The sequence below is a fragment of the Lampetra fluviatilis genome, chromosome 11, assembly GCF_964198595.1.
Source record: "Lampetra fluviatilis chromosome 11, kcLamFluv1.1, whole genome shotgun sequence".
NCBI lineage: Eukaryota > Metazoa > Chordata > Hyperoartia > Petromyzontiformes > Petromyzontidae > Lampetra > Lampetra fluviatilis.
The window spans coordinates 40,593-57,310 of record NC_136285.1 but is presented as its reverse complement, the minus strand read 5'-3'; positions in this window follow the sequence as shown (position 1 = coordinate 57,310).

Here is a 16,718-nt window from a genome sequence, read left to right as displayed (position 1 = left end):
ATCACCTCACCTCGTCCCCCTCCTCACTCATCACCTCACCTCGTCCCCCTCCTCACTCATCACCTCACCTCGTCCCCCTCCTCGCCCATCGCCTCACCTCGTCCCCCTCCTCACTCATCACCTCACCTCGTCCCCCTCCTCACTCATCACCTCACCTCGTCCCCCTCCTCGCCCATCGCCTCACCTCGTCCCCCTCCTCACTCATCACCTCACCTCGTCCCCCTCCTCACTCATCACCTCACCTCGTCCCCCTCCTCGCCCATCGCCTCACCTCGTCCCCCTCCTCGCTCATCACCTCACCTCGTCCCCCTCCTCACCCATTGCCTCACCTCGTCCCCCTCCTCACCCATCGCCTCACCTCGTCTCCCTCCTCACCCATCGCCTCACCTCGTCCCCCTCCTCGCCCATCGCCTCACCTCGTCCCCCTCCTCGCTCATCACCTCACCTCGTCCCCCTCCTCACCCATTGCCTCACCTCGTCCCCCTCCTCACCCATCGCCTCACCTCGTCCCCCTCCTCACTCATCACCTCACCTCGTCCCCCTCCTCACCCATCACCTCACCTCGTCCCCCTCCTCACCCATCGCCTCACCTCGTCCCCCTCCTCACCCATCGCCTCACCTCGTCCCCCTCCTCACCCATCGCCTCACCTCTTCCCCCTCCTCACTCATCACCTCACCTCGTCCCCCTCCTCACCCATCACCTCACCTCGTCCCCCTCCTCACTCATCACCTCACCTCGTCACCCTCCTCACCCATCGCCTCACCTCGTCCCCCTCCTCATTCATCACCTCACCTCGTCCCCCTCCTCACCCATCGCCTCACCTCGTCCCCCTCCTCACCCATCGCCTCACCTCGTCCCCCTCCTCACCCATCACCTCACCTCGTCCCCCTCCTCACTCATCACCTCACCTCGTCCCCCTCCTCACCCATCGCCTCACCTCGTCTCCCTCCTCACTCATCACCACACCTCGTCCCCCTCACCCATCGCCTCACCTCGTCCCCCTCCTCACCCATCACCTCACCTCGTCCCCCTCCTCACTCATCACCTCACCACGTCCCCCTCCTCACTCATCACCTCACCTCGTCCCCCTCCTTGCCCATCGCCTCACCTCGTCCCCCTCCTCGCTCATCACCTCACCTCGTCCCCCTCCTCACCCATCGCCTCACCTCGTCCCCCTCCTCACCCATCGCCTCACCTCATCTCCCTCCTCACCCATCACCTCACCTCGTCCCCCTCCTCACCCATCACCTCACCTCGTCCCCCTCCTCACCCATCGCCTCACCTCGTCCCCCTCCTCACCCATCGCCTCACCTCGTCCCCCTCCTCACTCATCACCTCACCTCGTCCCCCTCCTCACCCATCACCTCACCTCGTCCCCCTCCTCACCCATCGCCTCACCTCGTCTCCCTCCTCACCCATCGCCTCACCTCGTCCCCCTCCTCGCCCATCGCCTCACCTCGTCCCCCTCCTCGCTCATCACCTCACCTCGTCCCCCTCCTCACCCATTGCCTCACCTCGTCCCCCTCCTCACCCATCGCCTCACCTCGTCCCCCTCCTCACTCATCACCTCACCTCGTCCCCCTCCTCACCCATCACCTCACCTCGTCCCCCTCCTCACCCATCGCCTCACCTCGTCCCCCTCCTCACCCATCGCCTCACCTCGTCCCCCTCCTCACCCATCGCCTCACCTCTTCCCCCTCCTCACTCATCACCTCACCTCGTCCCCCTCCTCACCCATCACCTCACCTCGTCCCCCTCCTCACTCATCACCTCACCTCGTCACCCTCCTCACCCATCGCCTCACCTCGTCCCCCTCCTCATTCATCACCTCACCTCGTCCCCCTCCTCACCCATCGCCTCACCTCGTCCCCCTCCTCACCCATCGCCTCACCTCGTCCCCCTCCTCACCCATCACCTCACCTCGTCCCCCTCCTCACTCATCACCTCACCTCGTCCCCCTCCTCACCCATCGCCTCACCTCGTCTCCCTCCTCACTCATCACCACACCTCGTCCCCCTCACCCATCGCCTCACCTCGTCCCCCTCCTCACCCATCACCTCACCTCGTCCCCCTCCTCACTCATCACCTCACCACGTCCCCCTCCTCACTCATCACCTCACCTCGTCCCCCTCCTTGCCCATCGCCTCACCTCGTCCCCCTCCTCGCTCATCACCTCACCTCGTCCCCCTCCTCACCCATCGCCTCACCTCGTCCCCCTCCTCACCCATCGCCTCACCTCGTCTCCCTCCTCACCCATCGCCTCACCTCGTCTCCCTCCTCACCCATCGCCTCACCTCGTCCCCCTCCTCACCCATCACCTCACCTCGTCCCCCTCCTCACCCATCGCCTCACCTCGTCCCCCTCCTCACCCATCGCCTCACCTCGTCCCCCTCCTCACCCATCGCCTCACCTCGTCCCCCTCCTCACCCATCGCCTCACCTCTTCCCCCTCCTCACTCATCACCTCACCTCGTCCCCCTCCTCACCCATCACCTCACCTCGTCCCCCTCCTCACTCATCACCTCACCTCGTTCCTCTCCTCACCCATCGCTTCACCTCGTCCCCCTCCTCACTCATCACCTCACCTCGTCCCCCTCCTCACCCATCGCCTCACCTCGTCCCCCTCCTCACCCATTGCCTCACCTCGTCCCCCTCCTCACCCATTGCCTCACCTCGTCCCCCTCCTCACTCATCACCTCACCTCGTCCCCCTTCTCACCCATCGCCTCACCTCGTCCCCCTCCTCACCCATCGCCTCACCTCGTCCCCCTCCTCACCCATCGCCTCACCTCGTCCCCCTCCTCACCCATCGCCTCACCTCGTCTCGCCCCTCACTCATCACCTCACCTCGTCCCCCTCATCACCCATCGCCTCACCTCGTCCCCCTCCTCACCCATCGCCTCACCTCGTCCCCCTCCTCACTCATCACCTCACCTCATCCCCCTCCTCACCCATCGCCTCACCTCGTCCCCCTCCTCATTCATCACCTCACCTCGTCCCCCTCCTCACCCATCGCCTCACCTCGTCCCCCTCCTCACCCATCACCTCACCTCGTCCCCCTCCTCACCCATCGCCTCACCTCGTCCCCCTCCTCACCCATCGCCTCACCTCGTCCCCCTCCTCACCCATCGCCTCATCTCGTCCCCCTCCTCACCCATCGCCTCATCTCGTCTCCCTCCTCACTCATCACCTCACCTCGTCCCCCTCCTCACTCATCACCTCACCTCGTCCCCCTCCTCACTCATCACCTCACCTCGTCCCCCTCCTCGCCCATCGCCTCACCTCGTCCCCCTCCTCACTCATCACCTCACCTCGTCCCCCTCCTCGCCCATCGCCTCACCTCGTCCCCCTCCTCGCTCATCACCTCACCTCGTCCCCCTCCTCACCCATTGCCTCACCTCGTCCCCCTCCTCACCCATCGCCTCACCTCGTCCCCCTCCTCACTCATCACCTCACCTCGTCCCCCTCCTCACCCATCGCCTCATCTCGTCTCCCTCCTCACTCATCACCTCACCTCGTCCCCCTCCTCATCCATCGCCTCACCTCGTCCCCCTCCTCACCCATCGCCTCACCTCGTCCCCCTCCTCACTCATCGCCTCACCTCGTCCCCCTCCTCACTCATCGCCTCACCTCGTCCCCCTCCTCACCCATCGCCTCACCTCGTCCCCCTCCTCACCCATCGCCTCACCTCGTCCCCCTCCTCACTCATCGCCTCACCTCGTCTCCCTCCTCACTCATCACCTCACCTCGTCCCCCTCCTCACCCATCGCCTCACCTCGTCCCCCTCCTCACTCATCGCCTCACCTCGTCTTCCTCCTCACTCATCACCTCACCTCGTCCCCCTCCTCACCCATCACCTCACCTCGTCCTCCTCCTCACCCATCACCTCACCTCGTCCCCCTCCTCACCCATCACCTCACCTCGTCCCCCTCCTCACCCGTCGCCTCACCTCGTCCCCCTCCTCACCCATCGCCTCACCTCGTCCCCCTCCTCACTCATCACCTCACCTCGTCCCCCTCCTCACCCATCACCTCAACTCGTCCCCCTCCTCACTCATCACCTCACCTCATCCCCCTCCTCACCCATCGCCTCACCTCGTCCCCCTCCTCATTCATCACCTCACCTCGTCCCCCTCCTCACCCATCGCCTCACCTCGTCCCCCTCCTCACCCATCACCTCACCTCGTCCCCCTCCTCACCCATCGCCTCACCTCGTCCCCCTCCTCACCCATCGCCTCACCTCGTCCCCCTCCTCACTCATCACCTCACCTCGTCCCCCTCCTCACCCATCGCCTCATCTCGTCTCCCTCCTCACTCATCACCTCACCTCGTCCCCCTCCTCACTCATCACCTCACCTCGTCCCCCTCCTCACTCATCACCTCACCTCGTCCCCCTCCTCGCCCATCGCCTCACCTCGTCCCCCTCCTCACTCATCACCTCACCTCGTCCCCCTCCTCGCCCATCGCCTCACCTCGTCCCCCTCCTCGCTCATCACCTCACCTCGTCCCCCTCCTCACCCATTGCCTCACCTCGTCCCCCTCCTCACCCATCGCCTCACCTCGTCCCCCTCCTCACTCATCACCTCACCTCGTCCCCCTCCTCACCCATCGCCTCATCTCGTCTCCCTCCTCACTCATCACCTCACCTCGTCCTCCTCCTCACTCATCACCTCACCTCGTCCCCCTCCTCACTCATCACCTCACCTCGTCCCCCTCCTCACCCATCGCCTCACCTCGTCCCCCTCCTCACCCATCGCCTCACCTCTTCCCCCTCCTCACTCATCACCTCACCTCGTCCCCCTCCTCACCCATCACCTCACCTCGTCCCCCTCCTCACTCATCACCTCACCTCGTCCCCCTCCTCACCCATCGCCTCACCTCGTCCCCCTCCTCATTCATCACCTCACCTCGTCCCCCTCCTCACCCATCGCCTCACCTCGTCCCCCTCCTCACCCATCACCTCACCTCGTCCCCCTCCTCACCCATCGCCTCACCTCGTCCCCCTCCTCACCCATCGCCTCACCTCGTCCTCCTCCTCACTCATCACCTCACCTCGTCCCCCTCCTCACCCATCGCCTCACCTCGTCTCCCTCCTCACTCATCACCACACCTCGTCCCCCTCCTCACCCATCGCCTCACCTCGTCCCCCTCCTCACCCATCACCTCACCTCGTCCCCTTCCTCACTCATCACCTCACCACGTCCCCCTCCTCACTCATCACCTCACCTCGTCTCCCTCCTCGCCCATTGCCTCACCTCGTCCCCCTCCTCGCTCATCACCTCACCTCGTCCCCCTCCTCACCCATCGCCTCACCTCGTCCCCCTCCTCACCCATCGCCTCACCTCGTCTCCCTCCTCACCCATCGCCTCACCTCGTCTCCCTCCTCACCCATCGCCTCATCTCGTCCCCCTCCTCACTCATCACCTCACCTCGTCCCCCTCCTCACCCATCACCTCACCTCGTCCCCCTCCTCACCCATCGCCTCACCTCGTCCCCCTCCTCACCCATCGCCTCACCTCGTCTCCCTCCTCACCCATCGCCTCACCTCTTCCCCCTCCTCACTCATCACCTCACCTCGTCCCCCTCCTCACCCATCACCTCACCTCGTCCCCCTTCTCACTCATCACCTCACCTCGTCCCCCTTCTCACCCATCGCTTCACCTCGTCCCCCTCCTCACTCATCACCTCACCTCGTCCCCCTCCTCACCCATCGCCTCACCTCGTCCCCCTCCTCACCCATTGCCTCACCTCGTCCCCCTCCTCACTCATCACCTCACCTCGTCCCCCTCCTCACCCATCGCCTCACCTCGTCCCCCTCCTCACCCATCGCCTCACCTCGTCCTTCTCCTCACCCATCGCCTCACCTCGTCCCCCTCCTCATCCATCGCCTCACCTCGTCTCCCTCCTCACTCATCACCTCACCTCGTCCCCCTCATCACCCATCGCCTCACCTCGTCCCCCTCCTCACCCATCGCCTCACCTCGTCCCCCTCCTCACCCATCGCCTCACCTCGTCCCCCTCCTCACTCATCGCCTCACCTCGTCCCCCTCCTCACCCATCGCCTCACCTCGTCCCCCTCCTCACTCATCGCCTCACCTCCTCTCCCTCCTCACTCATCACCTCACCTCGTCCCACTCCTCACCCATCGCCTCACCTCGTCCCCCTCCTCACCCATCGCCTCACCTCGTCCCCCTCCTCATCACCTCACCTCGTTTCCCTCCTCACTCATCACCTCACCTCGTCCCCCTCCTCACCCATCACCTCACCTCGTCCCCCTCCTCACCCATCGCCTCACCTCGTCCCCCTCCTCACCCATCGCCTCACCTCGTCCCCCTCCTCACCCATCGCCTCACCTCGTCCCCCTCCTCACCCATCACCTCACCTCGTCCCCCTCCTCACCCATCGCCTCACCTCGTCCCCCTCCTCACCCATCGCCTCACCTCGTCCCCCTCCTCACTCATCGCCTCACCTCGTCCCCCTCCTCACCCATCGCCTCACCTCGTCTCCCTCCTCACTCATCGCCTCACCTCGTCCCCCTCCTCACCCATCGCCTCACCTCGTCACCCTCCTTACCCATCGCCTCACCTCGTCCCCCTCCTCACCCATCGCCTCACCTCGTCCCCCTCCTCACTCATCACCTCACCTCGTCTCCCTCCTCACCCATCGCCTCACCTCGTCCCCCTCCTCACCCATCGCCTCACCTCGTCCCCCTCCTCACTCATCGCCTCACCTCGTCCCCCTCCTCATTCATCACCTCACCTCGTCCCCCTCCTCACCCATCGCCTCACCTCGTCCCCCTCCTCACCCATCACCTCACCTCGTCCCCCTCCTCACCCATCACCTCGTCGCCCTCCTCACTCATCACCTCACCTCGTCCCCCTCCTCGCCCATCGCCTCACCTCGTCCCCCTCCTCGCTCATCACCTCACCTCGTCCCCCTCCTCATTCATCACCTCACCTCGCCCCCCTCCTCACCCATCGCCTCACCTCGTCCCCCTCCTCACCCATCACCTCACCTCGTCCCCCTCCTCACTCATCACCTCACCACGTCCCCCTCCTCACTCATCACCTCACCTCGTCTCCCTCCTCGCCCATTGCCTCACCTCGTCCCCCTCCTCGCTCATCACCTCACCTCGTCCCCCTCCTCACCCATCGCCTCACCTCGTCCCCCTCCTCACCCATCGCCTCACCTCGTCTCCCTCCTCACCCATCGCCTCACCTCGTCTCCCTCCTCACCCATCGCCTCATCTCGTCCCCCTCCTCACTCATCACCTCACCTCGTCCCCCTCCTCACCCATCACCTCACCTCGTCCCCCTCCTCACCCATCGCCTCACCTCGTCCCCCTCCTCACCCATCGCCTCACCTCGTCTCCCTCCTCACCCATCGCCTCACCTCTTCCCCCTCCTCACTCATCACCTCACCTCGTCCCCCTCCTCACCCATCACCTCACCTCGTCCCCCTTCTCACTCATCACCTCACCTCGTCCCCCTTCTCACCCATCGCTTCACCTCGTCCCCCTCCTCACTCATCACCTCACCTCGTCCCCCTCCTCACCCATCGCCTCACCTCGTCCCCCTCCTCACCCATTGCCTCACCTCGTCCCCCTCCTCACTCATCACCTCACCTCGTCCCCCTCCTCACCCATCGCCTCACCTCGTCCCCCTCCTCACCCATCGCCTCACCTCGTCCTTCTCCTCACCCATCGCCTCACCTCGTCCCCCTCCTCATCCATCGCCTCACCTCGTCTCCCTCCTCACTCATCACCTCACCTCGTCCCCCTCATCACCCATCGCCTCACCTCGTCCCCCTCCTCACCCATCGCCTCACCTCGTCCCCCTCCTCACCCATCGCCTCACCTCGTCCCCCTCCTCACCCATCGCCTCACCTCGTCCCCCTCCTCACTCATCGCCTCACCTCGTCCCCCTCCTCACCCATCGCCTCACCTCGTCCCCCTCCTCACTCATCGCCTCACCTCCTCTCCCTCCTCACTCATCACCTCACCTCGTCCCACTCCTCACCCATCGCCTCACCTCGTCCCCCTCCTCACCCATCGCCTCACCTCGTCCCCCTCCTCATCACCTCACCTCGTTTCCCTCCTCACTCATCACCTCACCTCGTCCCCCTCCTCACCCATCACCTCACCTCGTCCCCCTCCTCACCCATCGCCTCACCTCGTCCCCCTCCTCACCCATCGCCTCACCTCGTCCCCCTCCTCACCCATCGCCTCACCTCGTCCCCCTCCTCACCCATCACCTCACCTCGTCCCCCTCCTCACCCATCGCCTCACCTCGTCCCCCTCCTCACCCATCGCCTCACCTCGTCTCCCTCCTCACCCATCGCCTCACCTCGTCTCCCTCCTCACCCATCGCCTCATCTCGTCCCCCTCCTCACTCATCACCTCACCTCGTCCCCCTCCTCACCCATCACCTCACCTCGTCCCCCTCCTCACCCATCGCCTCACCTCGTCCCCCTCCTCACCCATCGCCTCACCTCGTCTCCCTCCTCACCCATCGCCTCACCTCTTCCCCCTCCTCACTCATCACCTCACCTCGTCCCCCTCCTCACCCATCACCTCACCTCGTCCCCCTTCTCACTCATCACCTCACCTCGTCCCCCTTCTCACCCATCGCTTCACCTCGTCCCCCTCCTCACTCATCACCTCACCTCGTCCCCCTCCTCACCCATCGCCTCACCTCGTCCCCCTCCTCACCCATTGCCTCACCTCGTCCCCCTCCTCACTCATCACCTCACCTCGTCCCCCTCCTCACCCATCGCCTCACCTCGTCCCCCTCCTCACCCATCGCCTCACCTCGTCCTTCTCCTCACCCATCGCCTCACCTCGTCCCCCTCCTCATCCATCGCCTCACCTCGTCTCCCTCCTCACTCATCACCTCACCTCGTCCCCCTCATCACCCATCGCCTCACCTCGTCCCCCTCCTCACCCATCGCCTCACCTCGTCCCCCTCCTCACCCATCGCCTCACCTCGTCCCCCTCCTCACCCATCGCCTCACCTCGTCCCCCTCCTCACTCATCGCCTCACCTCGTCCCCCTCCTCACCCATCGCCTCACCTCGTCCCCCTCCTCACTCATCGCCTCACCTCCTCTCCCTCCTCACTCATCACCTCACCTCGTCCCACTCCTCACCCATCGCCTCACCTCGTCCCCCTCCTCACCCATCGCCTCACCTCGTCCCCCTCCTCATCACCTCACCTCGTTTCCCTCCTCACTCATCACCTCACCTCGTCCCCCTCCTCACCCATCACCTCACCTCGTCCCCCTCCTCACCCATCGCCTCACCTCGTCCCCCTCCTCACCCATCGCCTCACCTCGTCCCCCTCCTCACCCATCGCCTCACCTCGTCCCCCTCCTCACCCATCACCTCACCTCGTCCCCCTCCTCACCCATCGCCTCACCTCGTCCCCCTCCTCACCCATCGCCTCACCTCGTCCCCCTCCTCACTCATCGCCTCACCTCGTCCCCCTCCTCACCCATCGCCTCACCTCGTCTCCCTCCTCACTCATCGCCTCACCTCGTCCCCCTCCTCACCCATCGCCTCACCTCGTCCCCCTCCTTACCCATCGCCTCACCTCGTCCCCCTCCTCACCCATCGCCTCACCTCGTCCCCCTCCTCACTCATCACCTCACCTCGTCTCCCTCCTCACCCATCGCCTCACCTCGTCCCCCTCCTCACCCATCGCCTCACCTCGTCCCCCTCCTCACTCATCGCCTCACCTCGTCCCCCTCCTCATTCATCACCTCACCTCGTCCCCCTCCTCACCCATCGCCTCACCTCGTCCCCCTCCTCACCCATCACCTCACCTCGTCCCCCTCCTCACCCATCACCTCGTCGCCCTCCTCACTCATCACCTCACCTCGTCCCCCTCCTCGCCCATCGCCTCACCTCGTCCCCCTCCTCGCTCATCACCTCACCTCGTCCCCCTCCTCATTCATCACCTCACCTCGCCCCCCTCCTCACCCATCGCCTCACCTCGTCCCCCTCCTCACCCATCACCTCACCTCGTCCCCCTCCTCACCCATCACCTCGTCCCCCTCCTCACTCATCACCTCACCTCGTCCCCCTCCTCGCCCATCGCCTCACCTCATCCCCCTCCTCGCTCATCACCTCACCTCGTCCCCCTCCTCACCCATTGCCTCACCTCGTCCCCCTCCTCACCCATCGCCTCACCTCGTCCCCCTCCTCACCCATCGCCTCACCTCGTCCCCCTCCTCACCCATCGTCTCACCTCGTCCCCCTCCTCACCCATCACCTCACCTCGTCCCCCTCCTCACTCATCACCTCACCACGTCCCCCTCCTCACTCATCACCTCACCTCGTCTCCCTCCTTGCCCATTGCCTCACCTCGTCCCCCTCCTCGCTCATCACCTCACCTCGTCCCCCTCCTCACCCATCGCCTCACCTCGTCCCCCTCCTCACCCATCGCCTCACCTCGTCTCCCTCCTCACCCATCGCCTCACCTCTTCCCCCTCCTCACTCATCACCTCACCTCGTCCCCCTCCTCACCCATCACCTCACCTCGTCCCCCTTCTCACTCATCACCTCACCTCGTCCCCCTCCTCACCCATCGCTTCACCTCGTCCCCCTCCTCACTCATCACCTCACCTCGTCCCCCTCCTCACCCATCGCCTCACCTCATCCCCCTCCTCACCCATTGCCTCACCTCGTCCCCCTCCTCACTCATCACCTCACCTCGTCCCCCTCCTCACCCATCGCCTCACCTCGTCCCCCTCCTCACCCATCGCCTCACCTCGTCCTTCTCCTCACCCATCGCCTCACCTCGTCCCCCTCCTCATCCATTGCCTCACCTCGTCTCCCTCCTCACTCATCACCTCACCTCGTCCCCCTCATCACCCATCTCCTCACCTCGTCCCCCTCCTCACCCATCGCCTCACCTCGTCCCCCTCCTCACCCATCGCCTCACCTCGTCCCCCTCCTCACTCATCGCCTCACCTCGTCCCCCTCCTCACCCATCGCCTCACCTCGTCCCCCTCCTCACTCATCGCCTCACCTCCTCTCCCTCCTCACTCATCACCTCACCTCGTCCCACTCCTCACCCATCGCCTCACCTCGTCCCCCTCCTCACCCATCGCCTCGCCTCGTCCCCCTCCTCATCACCTCACCTCGTTTCCCTCCTCACTCATCACCTCACCTCGTCCCCCTCCTCACCCATCACCTCACCTCGTCCCCCTCCTCACCCATCGCCTCACCTCGTCCCCCTCCTCACCCATCGCCTCACCTCGTCCCCCTCCTCACCCATCGCCTCACCTCGTCCCCCTCCTCACCCATCGCCTCACCTCGTCCCCCTCCTCACCCATCGCCTCACCTCGTCCCCCTCCTCACCCATCGCCTCACCTCGTCCCCCTCCTCACTCATCGCCTCACCTCGTCCCCCTCCTCACCCATCGCCTCACCTCGTCTCCCTCCTCACTCATCGCCTCACCTCGTCCCCCTCCTCACCCATCGCCTCACCTCGTACCCCTCCTTACCCATCGCCTCACCTCGTCCCCCTCCTCACCCATCGCCTCACCTCGTCCCCCTCCTCACTCTTCACCTCACCTCGTCTCCCTCCTCACCCATCGCCTCACCTCGTCCCCCTCCTCACCCATCGCCTCACCTCGTCCCCCTCCTCACTCATCGCCTCACCTCGTCCCCCTCCTCATTCATCACCTCACCTCGTCCCCCTCCTCACCCATCGCCTCACCTCGTCCCCCTCCTCACCCATCACCTCACCTCGTCCCCCTCCTCACCCATCGCCTCACCTCGTCCCCCTCCTCACCCATCGCCTCACCTCGTCTCCCTCATCACTCATCACCTCACCTCGTCCCCCTCCACACCCATCGCCTCACCTCGTCCCCCTCCTCACCCATCACCTCACCTCGTCTCCCTCCTCACCCATCGCCTCACCTCGTCCCCCTCCTCACCCATCACCTCACCTCGTCCCCCTCCTCACCCATCACCTCGTCGCCCTCCTCACCCATCACCTCACCTCGTCCCCCTCCTCACCCATTGCCTCACCTCATCCCCCTCCTCACTCATCACCTCACCTCGTCCCCCTCCTCACCCATCGCCTCACCTCGTCCCCCTCCTCACCCATCGCCTCACCTCGTCTCCCTCATCACTCATCACCTCACCTCGTCCCCCTCCTCACCCATCGCCTCACCTCGTCCCCCTCCTCACCCATCACCTCACCTCGTCTCCCTCCTCACCCATCGCCTCACCTCGTCCCCCTCCTCACCCATCACCTCACCTCATCCCCCTCCTCACCCATCGTCTCACCTCGTCCCCCTCCTCACCCATCGCCTCACCTCGTCCCCCTCCTCACTCATCACCTCACCTCGTCCCCCTCCTCACCCATCACCTCACCTCGTCCCCCTCCTCACTCATCACCTCACCTCGTCCCCCTCCTCACCCATCGCCTCACCTCGTCCCCCTCCTCACTCATCACCTCACCTCGTCCCCCTCCTCACCCATCGCCTCACCTCGTCCCCCTCCTCACCCATCGCCTCACCTCGTCCCCCTCCTCACTCATCGCCTCACCTCGTCCCCCTCCTCACCCATCGCCTCACCTCGTCCCCCTCCTCACCCATCGCCTCACCTCGTCCCCCTCCTCACCCATCACCTCACCTCGTCTCTCTCCTCACTCATCACCTCACCTCGTCCCCCTCCTCACCCATCGCCTCACCTCGTCCCCCTCCTCACCCATCGCCTCACTTCGTCCTTCTCCTCACTCATCACCTCACCTTATCCCCCTCCTCATCCATCGCCTCACCTCGTCCCCCTCCTCACCCATCGCCTCACCTCGTCCCCCTCCTCACTCATCGCCTCACCTCGTCTCCCTCCTCACTCATCACCTCACCTCGTCCCCCTCCTCACCCATCGCCTCACCTCGTCCCTCTCCTCACTCATCGCCTCACCTCTTCCCCCTCCTCACTCATCACCTCACCTCGTCCCCCTCCTCACCCATCACCTCACCTCGTCCCCCTCCTCACCCATCACCTCACCTCGTCCCCCTCCTCACCCATCACCTCACCTCGTCCCCCTCCTCACCCATCACCTCACCTCGTCCCCCTCCTCACCCATCGCCTCACCTCGTGCCCCTCCTCACCCATCGCCTCACCTCGTCCCCCTCCTCACTCATCACCTCACCTCCTCTCCCTCCTCACTCATCACCTCACCGCGTCCCCCTCCTCACTCATCACCTCACCTCGTCCCCCTCCTCACCCATCACCTCACCTTGTCCCCCTCCTCACCCATCACCTCACCTCGTCTCCCTCCTCACTCATCACCTCACCTCGTCCCCCACCTCACCCATCACCTCACCTCGTCTCCCTCCTCACCCATCGCCTCACCTCGTCCCCCTCCTCACCCATCACCTCACCTCGTCTCCCTCCTCACCCATCGCCTCACCTCGTCCCCCTCCTCACCCATCACCTCACCTCATCTCACTCCTCACCCATCACCTCGTCTCTCCTCACCCATCGCCTCACCTCGTCTCTCCTCACCCATCACCTCACCTCATCCCCCTCCTCACCCATCACCTCACCTCGTCTCCCTCCTCACCCATCACCTCACCTCGTCCCCCTCCTCACCCATCGCCTCACCTCGTCTCTCCTCACCTATCACCTCACCTTCTCACCCATCACCTCGCCACCCATCACCTCACCTAACCCATCGCCTCACCTCGTCCCCCTCCTCAACCATCACCTCACCTTGTCTCTCCTCACCCATCACCTCACCTTCTCACCCATCACCTCGCCACCCATCACCTTACCTAAACCATCACCTCACCTCGTCCCCCTCCTCACCCATCACCTCACCTCGTCCCCCTCCTCACTCATCACCTCACCTCGTCCCCCTCCTCACCCATCGCCTCACCTGGTCCCCCTCCTCACTCATCACCTCACCTCGTCCCCCTCCTCACCCATCGCCTCGCCTCGTCCCCCTCCTCACCCATCGCCTCACCTCGTCTCCCTCCTCACCCATCGCCTCACCTCGTCCCCCTCCTAACTCATCACCTCACCTCGTCCCCCTCCTCACCCATCACCTCACCTCGTCCCCCTCCTCACCCATCGCCTTACCTCGTCCCCCTCCTCACCCATCGCCTTACCTCGTCCCCCTCCTCACCCATCGCCTCACCTCGTCCCCCTCCTCACTCATCACCTCACCTCGTCCCCCTCCTCACCCATCACCTCACCTCGTCCCCCTCCTCACTCATCACCTCACCTCATCCCCCTCCTCACCCATCGCCTCACCTCGTCCCCCTCCTCATTCATCACCTCACCTCGTCCCCCTCCTCACCCATCGCCTCACCTCGTCCCCCTCCTCACCCATCGCCTCACCTCGTCCCCCTCCTCACCCATCACCTCACCTCGTCCCCCTCCTCACTCATCACCTCACCTCATCCCCCTCCTCACCCATCGCCTCACCTCGTCCCCCTCCTCATTCATCACCTCACCTCGTCCCCCTCCTCACCCATCGCCTCACCTCGTCCCCCTCTTCACCCATCACCTCTCCTCGTCCCCCTCCTCACCCATCACCTCGTCGCCCTCCTCATCCATCACCTCACCTCGTCCCCCTCCTCACCCATCGTCTCACCTCATCCCCCTCCTCACTCATCACCTCACCTCGTCCCCCTCCTCACCCATCGCCTCACCTCGTCCCCCTCCTCACCCATCGCCTAACCTCGTCTCCCTCCTCACTCATCACCTCACCTCGTCCCCCTCCTCACCCATCGCCTCACCTGGTCCCCCTCCTCACTCATCACCTCACCTCGTCCCCCTCCTCACCCATCGCCTCGCCTCGTCCCCCTCCTCACCCATCGCCTCACCTCGTCTCCCTCCTCACCCATCGCCTCACCTCGTCCCCCTCCTAACTCATCACCTCACCTCGTCCCCCTCCTCACCCATCACCTCACCTCGTCCCCCTCCTCACCCATCGCCTTACCTCGTCCCCCTCCTCACCCATCGCCTTACCTCGTCCCCCTCCTCACCCATCGCCTCACCTCGTCCCCCTCCTCACTCATCACCTCACCTCGTCCCCCTCCTCACCCATCACCTCACCTCGTCCCCCTCCTCACTCATCACCTCACCTCATCCCCCTCCTCACCCATCGCCTCACCTCGTCCCCCTCCTCATTCATCACCTCACCTCGTCCCCCTCCTCACCCATCGCCTCACCTCGTCCCCCTCCTCACCCATCACCTCACCTCGTCCCCCTCCTCACTCATCACCTCACCTCATCCCCCTCCTCACCCATCGCCTCACCTCGTCCCCCTCCTCATTCATCACCTCACCTCGTCCCCCTCCTCACCCATCGCCTCACCTCGTCCCCCTCTTCACCCATCACCTCTCCTCGTCCCCCTCCTCACCCATCACCTCGTCGCCCTCCTCATCCATCACCTCACCTCGTCCCCCTCCTCACCCATCGTCTCACCTCATCCCCCTCCTCACTCATCACCTCACCTCGTCCCCCTCCTCACCCATCGCCTCACCTCGTCCCCCTCCTCACCCATCGCCTAACCTCGTCTCCCTCCTCACTCATCACCTCACCTCGTCCCCCTCCTCACCCATCGCCTCACCTCGTCCCCCTCCTCACCCATCACCTCACCTCGTCTCCCTCCTCACCCATCGCCTCACCTCGTCCCCCTCCTCACCCATCACCTCACCTCGTCCCCCTCCTCACCCATCGCCTCACCTCGTCCCCCTCCTCACCCATCGCCTCACCTCGTCCCCCTCCTCACTCATCACCTCACCTCGTCCCCCTCCTCACCCATCACCTCACCTCATCCCCCTCCTCACTCATCGCCTCACCTCGTCCCCCTCCTCACCCATCGCCTCACCTCATCCCCTTCCTCACTCATCACCTCACCTCGTCCCCCTCCTCACCCATCGCCTCACCTCGTCCCCCTCCTCACTCATCACCTCACCTCGTCCCCCTCCTCACCCATCGCCTCACCTCGTCCCCCTCCTCACCCATCACCTCACCTCGTCTCCCTCCTCACCCATTGCCTCACCTCGTCCCCCTCCTCACCCATCACCTCACCTCGTCCCCCTCCTCACCCATCGCCTCACCTCGTCCCCCTCCTCACCCATCGCCTCACCTCGTCCCCCTCCTCACTCATCACCTCACCTCGTCCCCCTCCTCACCCATCACCTCACCTCGTCCCCCTCCTCACTCATCACCTCACCTCGTCCCCCTCCTCACCCATCGCCTCACCTCGTCCCCCTCCTCACCCATCGCCTCACCTCGTCCCCCTCCTCACTCATCACCTCACCTCGTCCCCCTCCTCACCCATCGCCTCACCTCGTCCCCCTCCTCACCCATCGCCTCACCTCGTCCCCCTCCTCACTCATCGCCTCACCTCGTCCCCCTCCTCATTCATCACCTCACCTCGTCCCCCTCCTCACCTATCGCCTCACCTCGTCCCCCTCCTCACCCATCACCTCACCTCGTCCCCCTCCTCACCCATCACCTCGTCGCCCTCCTCACCCATCACCTCACCTCGTCCCCCTCCTCACCCATCGCCTCACCTCATCCCCCTCCTCACTCATCACCTCACCTCGTCCCCCTCCTCACCCATCGCCTCACCTCGTCCCCCTCCTCACCCATCGCCTCACCTCGTCTCCCTCCTCACTCATCACCTCACCTCGTCCCCCTCCTCACCCATCGCCTCACCTCGTCCCCCTCCTCACCCATCACCTCA